Source organism: Rana temporaria, chromosome 6 (assembly GCF_905171775.1).
Source record: "Rana temporaria chromosome 6, aRanTem1.1, whole genome shotgun sequence".
In the NCBI taxonomy this organism is placed as follows: Eukaryota; Metazoa; Chordata; class Amphibia; order Anura; family Ranidae; genus Rana; species Rana temporaria.
In genome coordinates, this window is record NC_053494.1 from 103,299,442 (window position 1) to 103,307,470 (window position 8,029).

Sequence of the window (8,029 nt, forward strand, 5' to 3'; positions counted from 1 at the left end):
ATGATTTGGAGGAGGCCTGGCGTTGGAGACACCCGGATACTAAGGCATACTCATGTTATTCCTCCACCTTTTAACACCCTCTCTAGATTAGATATGTGTTTTGTATCCACTGCACTTCTTCCGCGGGTGGTGGGAGTTCAGTACCTGCCAAGGGCCGTCTCTGATCACTCCCCTTTGCTTATTACTATTGATATGGAGAGGCCCAGAGGCTATGCACAATGGAGACTGAGCCCTCTGTGGCTCAAGGAGGAGTATTTTGAGCTGTCCGTAGCCAGGTCCATCAACACTTTCTGGCTGGAAAACAGAGGGGAGGCGCCAGTGGGAGTCACTTGGGAAGCGTTTAAGGCTTCGCTTAGGGGTATAGTCAGGGCTGAAGTTAAACATTTCCAATCTGACAGGGAATGGAAGGTCAGGGAGGCGGAGCAGGTAGCTGCTGAGGCGGAGGTTGACTACATAAAAAATCCCAACCCTGAAACCCATAGGAAATGGAGAGAGAATATGCGACTCCTGGATTTGGTCCTGGTAGAAAAAACGCAGAAAAAATTGCTATACCAGGCTCAAAGGGTGTTTGAATTTGGGGACAAAAACAGTAAGTTGTTGGCCTACTTGGCCCATTCCCACCAATCGCCAACTTCTATCCCAAGAATATATAATGTACAGAAGCAGCTGTGCACGTCACAGACGGACATAGCTCAGGCCTTTGTGGCCTTTTACTCTGATCTATACACATCAAGGGTCGACTATACCACGGAGGTAGTCCGGGAGTATCTGGCTCCAATACCCCTTCTGGAGCTTTCGGGAGGGGTGGCGGAGGACCTAGATGGGCCTCTCACGGTAGAGGAGGTGACATCGGCCATGAATTCCTTGAACCCTAACGAGACCCCAGGTATGGACGGGTTCCCTGCAGAATGGTACTCCACATATGCAGAGAGCCTGGCTCCCCAACTGCTCAAGATGTATATGGACGCGTACCGGGGGGGGGGGTGCTCCCTGAATCTCTGCGAGAGGCACTTATAGTGCTGATCCCTAAGCCGCACAAGGACCTTGATTTCTGCGAATCGTACCGACCAATATCCCTGATCAATGCAGACGCCAAAATTCTAGCCAAACTACTGGCTAAGAGACTGAATAAGGTGATTGCGTCGGTAATACATCGCGATCAGACGGGATTCATACCAGAGCGTTCGACGGCCATCAATCTCCGCCGACTTTTTACCATCCTACAAACTGGGGGACCCACGCCGGATACTCGGGCGGTGATGTCCCTCGATACGCATAAAGCGTTTGACTCCATTGAATGGCCATATCTGGTGGCTGTCCTTGGGCGGCTGGGGTTCGGTCCTAGGTTTATAAAGTGGGTGCAGATACTGTATGCCGAGCCAAGGGCCAGGATCAGGGTCAACAATACAGTCACAGATTCATTTAACATAGCGAGGGGCACTCGACAGGGATGCCCGCTGTCCCCACTCCTTTTTGCCCTGGCTATAGAGCCGCTGGCGGCCCTGTTGAGAGAGGATGTGGGTGTGAAGGGGTGTGCGGTCAATGAGCTGGAAGAGAAGACATCCCTATATGCGGATGACATGCTGGTGTATCTGTCTGACACGGGGGATTCGTTGCCCAGGGCCCTAGATGTTATTTCAGAGTTTGGCCGGTTCTCAGGTTTCAAGGTGAATTGGAATAAATCCATTCTGTTTCCTTTTGATCCTGCCTATGTCCCGAGGCTGCCCCTGGGGGCCCCACTGAAAATAGTCTCTAAATTTCGTTATTTGGGAGTGGAGATTCAACTGCCGATCCAAACTTACATAACTAACAATTTGACCCCCATGAAGGTGAGATTGAGGGAGAGCCTGCAGACCTGGGCTAAGCTGCCACTGGGTCTCCTGGGTCGAATCAACGTGTTTAAGATGATTTACCTGCCCAGGTTCCTGTACCTGCTTTGGCATGCACCAGTGTACATCCCCAAGACGTGGTTCACAGGGATTAATAGGATGCTCTCGGCGTTTCTCTGGGGCCCTAAGCCCGCCAGAGTGGCGCTGGACACACTGTACCTGCCGGTACGGGAGGGAGGACTGGCCCTACCTAATCTGCAATGTTACTACCTGGCTGCCCAACTCACGCATGTGCACTGGTGGGGGTTCCCTAACTCAGACATGGCCTCGGTGTCGACCCAGGCGGCCCTGGTCCATTCGTATGAGGGACGCATTAATGTCCTCTATAGGAATGGCCCATACCCGGAGCAGGGGGCAGGTTTGTTGAAACTGGCGTATAAAATCTTTCATACATGTAATGCTAGGGTGGGGGGTACTGCTCTGAGGATGTCCCCCAATGCTCCTCTGTGGCATAACCCTCAACTTCGGGAAATATTTCAGGTACCAGATGGGTCGTGCTGGGCGGCATATGGGGTTAAGTACGCTCATCAACTTTTTAGAGATGGGATCTTTAAGACCTTTGTGGATTTGAAATCGGAATATGGGGTCCCCAACACATTCTTCTTTCGGTACCTGCAGCTGCGTCATGCGGTAAATGCCCAATATGGCAGGGGGGTGGTGGCGCTCTCCCCTTCTAGAGTGGAAAGGATATTAATTGATGGGGAACATACACAGTTGATCTCCAAATATTACGTTATGCTGTTGACATCGTCCTCTCCTAGAATGAGGAGGGTGTTGTCGCAGTGGCAGGAAGATATACCGTCCCTCACGGAAGAGACATGGTCAGAGGTTCTGGACACGTTGGTACCCTCGGTAATCTCAGCTAGAGACAAGTTGACTCAGTTCAACTATCTTCATAGAATTTACTATACTCCCAAGCGTCTACACAAGATGGGCAGACGGGAATCATCAGACTGCCCTCGCTGCCATACAGCAGAGGGAGATTTCTTTCATATGATATGGCTATGCCCCCGGGTGGAGAGCTTCTGGAGGGAAATACTAAAATTTCTTGAGGATACTATGGAGCTTCCAAACATTTACTCCCCGGCCAGATGTCTCTTAGGGGATCTGGAAGAGGAGGAAATATCAAACTCACAGAAAAATCTGCTTAGAGTGCTGTTTTGCTACGCAAAGAAAGCAGTGGCCCTTAAATGGAAGAGCCCGTCACCGCCGTCCTTACAAGAATGGGTGGTCCTGGTAAATAGGGCCGTGCCTATGTATAAGTTGACCTGTATTGCCAGAGGTTGTCCTAAAAAATTTGATAAAGTATGGGCTAGATGGGTGGAAAGGGTGTCGGGGGAGGATGCAGGGGCATAAAGATTAGCAATTATCAGGTGGCTAGAGAGGTGGGAGGAGCCCTGTAACCAAGTTGAGCGCTGGAGGATATCAGTTGATTGCACACTGAGGGCATGGCATAGGACAGGTGATAATGTTCCATTATGATTTCTGTTTATGGTCTAGGATTTTCTGTTGTTGTTTTTTGTTTTTTTTTATCTTTACATGCAATGTGTCTCAAGATTCGAGCTGTAAACTGGATGACTCTATAATCAGTAGTTGATGTACTTGACGTATGTTGTACAAAATGTGTACTGTGATGTATCCTTGTATGATACTGTTAATATGTACAATAAAATTTACCCTTTAAAAAAAAAAAGAAACATGTCCGCTGGAAGCCTGTCCGTCGGACATGTCCGATGGTTAGTACGACTCATCGGACATGTCCGCTGGGCCGAAATCCCTCGCATGCGTCGAAGTGATTCGACGCATGCGTGGAAGCATTGAACTTCCTGGGTCGTGCACGTCGCCGCGTCATCGTCACCACCACGTCACCGCGTATTCTGTCCGCGGGGAATTTGGTCTGATGGTGTGTACACACATCAGACCAAAATCCCCCAGCAGACATGTCCGATGAAAACGGTCTGCGGACCGTTTTCATCGGACATGTCTGATCGTGTGTACGAGGCCTAACAGTCGGCAACTGGTTAAAAACAAAAGCAAACATTTATTATATTGCAGCTTGCCAATTCTTGATGTGATGTCTGCATTAACTTTCATTTATAGGCTCTCTATCTTCTATCTTCACCTGTTGATCTGGCCAGAAAGTCTATTGTTTTTCAACAGAACCAGCTGTCTTGCAAATGTATCAATTAACCACTCTGGAAGATTTACCCCCCTTAATGCCTTGGGAATTTTTTGCTATACAGCACTGCCGTACTTTTTAAATTTATGTAATTTCCCCCCTTCATCTTCCAGGACAGCTATTTGGAGATGATTGGCTCCGCCCTCTACAGGAAATACAAATCGGATACAATTTATAAGGCCCTCCCCTTCCTCTGACCCTTAAATGTTTTGTGTTTTCAGACTCTCCAGGAGTACACACACCGTTTTGTTTATTTTCTTTGGTCTGGTAATTGTGGCTATCGGACCCCCCTTTTTTGTGGGTACACAGACTGGCTGTGGGTATGTCTGCTTACTGTCATGTAACGTAAGGAGATTTCCTTTTTGTATGGGTAATTGCATTATTGCTTTTTTAAAAGGCAACTACCGCTACCCAGCGTCCGCGCTTCCTGTGGTGGCCCCTAAGTGCATTCGGGAGGCTGCGGAAGGTATCCTGCTCCGTTTGCCCGCATCGGGTGGCCCAATGTGGCGTTCAATGACGCACTTCCAGCGGCGTGGTAAAATGTCACTAAAAGTGAGGGCAGCTTGAGTGGCCATAAGACTGGGCTATTAGTAATTTCTCCTGTCCAGTGCCACAGCTTACTTGGAGGACTGGGATCTCTTGGCAAAGACTGCAGGTTGTACTTCAGCCCTGCAGAAGGAGGCTTGCTGCCACCAATGAATTGTGAGGCTACCCCTGCAGATGGAGCACCCACGCTATTTGATCCAGCAGCTGCATCCACTTCCAACACTGCCCTCCAAGGTATGTGTCTCCTCTAGCATTCAAGAATGTGAGCAACAGGGGCTGTGTCGGTGGATAGAACGTGTACATTTACTTTATATATTTTTTACTTTCGATTTTTTCTTCCAGGTTGACAAACCAGTTGAGAAAAAATGTGGAAATGGTAGGGCTAGGCTTCCTGATAGTTGTAAGAAACTGCTTTGTGATGATTGTATCTCAGTCGTTGCAGGTTCTGAATCCATTGCCTCTATAAAGTTCATGACTTCTATGAAGGAGTTTGTTTCCTCCTTTCAGTCCTTTAGTGCTAGACTGGCTGGTTTGGGACCATCCACTTCCAAGTCTGTTGCAGTGGTTCAGGAACCTTTACCTTCAGTTTCAGCTAGGTCTCTGCCCCCCTTGGTATTAGAAACTGTTAGCTTACAGGCTGTCTCTGCTGGATTTTTCTTTCCGGTGGAAGATATGCACTGTAGATGAACTTTTAAAAGCAATACCCCGTGCGGGTCTTTTGTAACCTGCTCTGTTTTCCCGTCCTTCTCACTTAACTGGCTGACGAAATTCCAATTGTCGACCTACTGTAAATCGCTTTTTGTATGTGTTGTGTCACCAGCGCTCATCAATAATTATTTTTGTTTTGTTTTAAATAATGATCTGCTGCAGTATTGGTGAACACTTCTAAAAAGAAGTGTAACATTGTGAGAAAAAGTTATATATATGTGAACATATATTACTGCGCTGATTCTATACCAAGATGTGAATATGATACACCTGCAAGTATTATAAATCTGATTCACCAAATAAGTTAGTTAAATAAATGAATAAATAAATAACCAATGTGCACCAAAAAACAGATTTTAATTAATGCCTATAACGATATCAGCCAGGGATGTTCCTCCTCTTTCCGCAGCACTCCTGCTGCTTTCTTTCCCCAATGAGGTTCTCTATATGCTTCTACCAAACAGCATAGCACCATCCACCACCAAGGGTGGTCGCAGTTTTCTCGTCGTGTTTCCCTTCAGTTTTTCTCTTCACGAAAAACGGTCGTGTGTATGCTTTCCCCGAGGGGGGGGTAACGTGCATGCTCTGAATCAAGTATGAGACGGGAATGCTCGTTCTGGTAAAACTAGCGTTCAGAATGGTGATGGCACATTTGTCACACTGTAAATTATTGCCTCGTTTAATGCAGCGCATTTTTTTCCTTCTTTATAATGCTACAATAATCAACTTCTTTTGCTGCTGATATTCACACAGAGTTATGACAAACTTTTTACTTTTATTATTTCTCGGTATCTCATGAATAATCATTTTTGTTTTAAAGCCAGATATCCATAATATTTTTTTTTTTTTTTTTAAATAAATGGTTGCCTGCTTACTCACTGTCCAGTGCTCGTTATGCTTTGTGAACGATAATCTGGGGATTGGCTCACTATATACCTCTCTCAATAGGATTGCGATTAGGATGCCGCCTTTTCTGATCCACATCTGATGCACTTTAGATACACCCTATGAGGCAGGGTTATCTTTCCAGTGGAGATTGTTCTCACTGGGCCGCTCGAGACACTGTACGGTCCACTCTTGGAGGTAGGGTCCATATCTTAACTATGTAAGCAATATAGACCCCTCATATGCAATCTATGTGCTAAATTGAAATGTTTGTATGATGATATTTATCCAATATTCATCTAATTGATTGACGATTATCTTCTATATTTATTTGGATCATCATATTCTGTCTTTTGATATATTTTATGTAGATCACTACCTACCTGTGTGTTCCTGAAGAAGCCTCGTACTAGGGCCAAACATGTAGAACCAGTAACACGGGTTGTTTGAAGAAGTCCCTTTGCTTATGATTGCATAAGTAGCACTTTTTCTGTGATGGTTTTAACAATGTTGCAATGAAATAATTTTTTCAAATGTTATGTATTAATAAATGATTAACCTTTTATATAAAGAACATAGGTTTTCTCAATTCATGTGCTGTGGGTTTGGCGAAAACCGCCGCTATCTATGAACATTAATGTACGTTATATCTCCTCCTTCTGCATTTGCAAAGTCCCCTATTTTACCCCGATTCTGGGATCTTTTCTAATCCTAACCTTACTTGGGGACATAGCATTTGGATACTCCAACGTAACAGTGTCTGCTCTATAATTTACTTATATTTTTTAAATGAATGTTAATGAAGATCTTCATTTTTTGTTTTTATGTTGAAAATATTTTAGACTGATCTCCATATTTTTTTATTTAATTTTAGTGTTTCAAGTTACCACAAAAACATTTTTTTTTTAAATAATTTTCCCTCAAGGAGGTTGGTTGGTGTCCCTTGTTAATTTGACATTGTATTTTTGAAATGTCCCTGCCTACACAAAAGCAAACTTTCCTTTTTTAATCAAAACACATGATCCAGTATTTACTGTAAACATAAATTCCATTTATTCTGGCTCATAATAACAAATTAAAGATGAAGGTAATGCTGTAGAACCTGCTTCAATTTGTGCACCCTTTTGACCCCAGGGCACACATCAAGTAATTTGAAAACAAAATTGGGATTTGGAGAAGCACATATAGTTGGGAGCCCAATCTGGTCCTGGACTCCCAAAGGTCAGGAACAGCAGCAGGTGAGATATGTCCCCAGTCTGTGTTACTACAATAGCCTGTGCCTTCTGTCAGACCATCTGGAAGCAAGACTATCACTTCCTTGTCTTCCTTGTAACCTTCCTTCCAGCCTTCTCTGTAGCCTTCCTTCCATGCTTCTTCGGAGGCTGTGTCTCTGGAGGTGAGCTTTGGCCAGGAGGAGGAGGGGTGACCTCTGCAAGGTCCGCGTATTGGGTCAGCTGGCCCATAAACCCCCTGTTGACCTTGCAAATGAGGGTCTCACTCAGGAGACGTTGGCCCATCTCCATTTTTGTCGTTTTGGCTGCCATGAGAGCGCCATAGCCCTCTTCAGTGGTGGGGGGCTCTCTGAGGGCAGCAGTAGCCCCCCTAATGAGGGCAAGTGTTTCCTCCTCCATCTGCCTGGCCCTTCTGGTTTGAAGGTGGAGGGGAGGAATCTGGGATCTCGTGCTGGGCCCTGCAACCTCCTGGCTGCCGCTGGGCCAGTCCACCTCCTGGCTGCCGCTCACCCCTGCCTCTTGGCTAACAATTTTTCCACCCTCACCCTGGCTGAGCGCTCCCTGTGTAAAAAGAAAAAAGGGACATATCC

The 8,029-nt window shown here is 45.9% G+C and overlaps 1 long non-coding RNA gene across 1 annotated transcript; it reads left to right on the forward strand.

The window, feature by feature from the left end:
- The first annotated feature begins 6,122 nt into the window (after window positions 1-6,122).
- Window positions 6,123-6,778, forward strand: LOC120942655. The gene is made up of 2 exons (XR_005750222.1): window positions 6,123-6,405; window positions 6,579-6,778. It is a non-coding gene; the product is annotated as an uncharacterized LOC120942655 (long non-coding RNA).
- The last annotated feature ends 1,251 nt before the right edge of the window (window positions 6,779-8,029 follow it).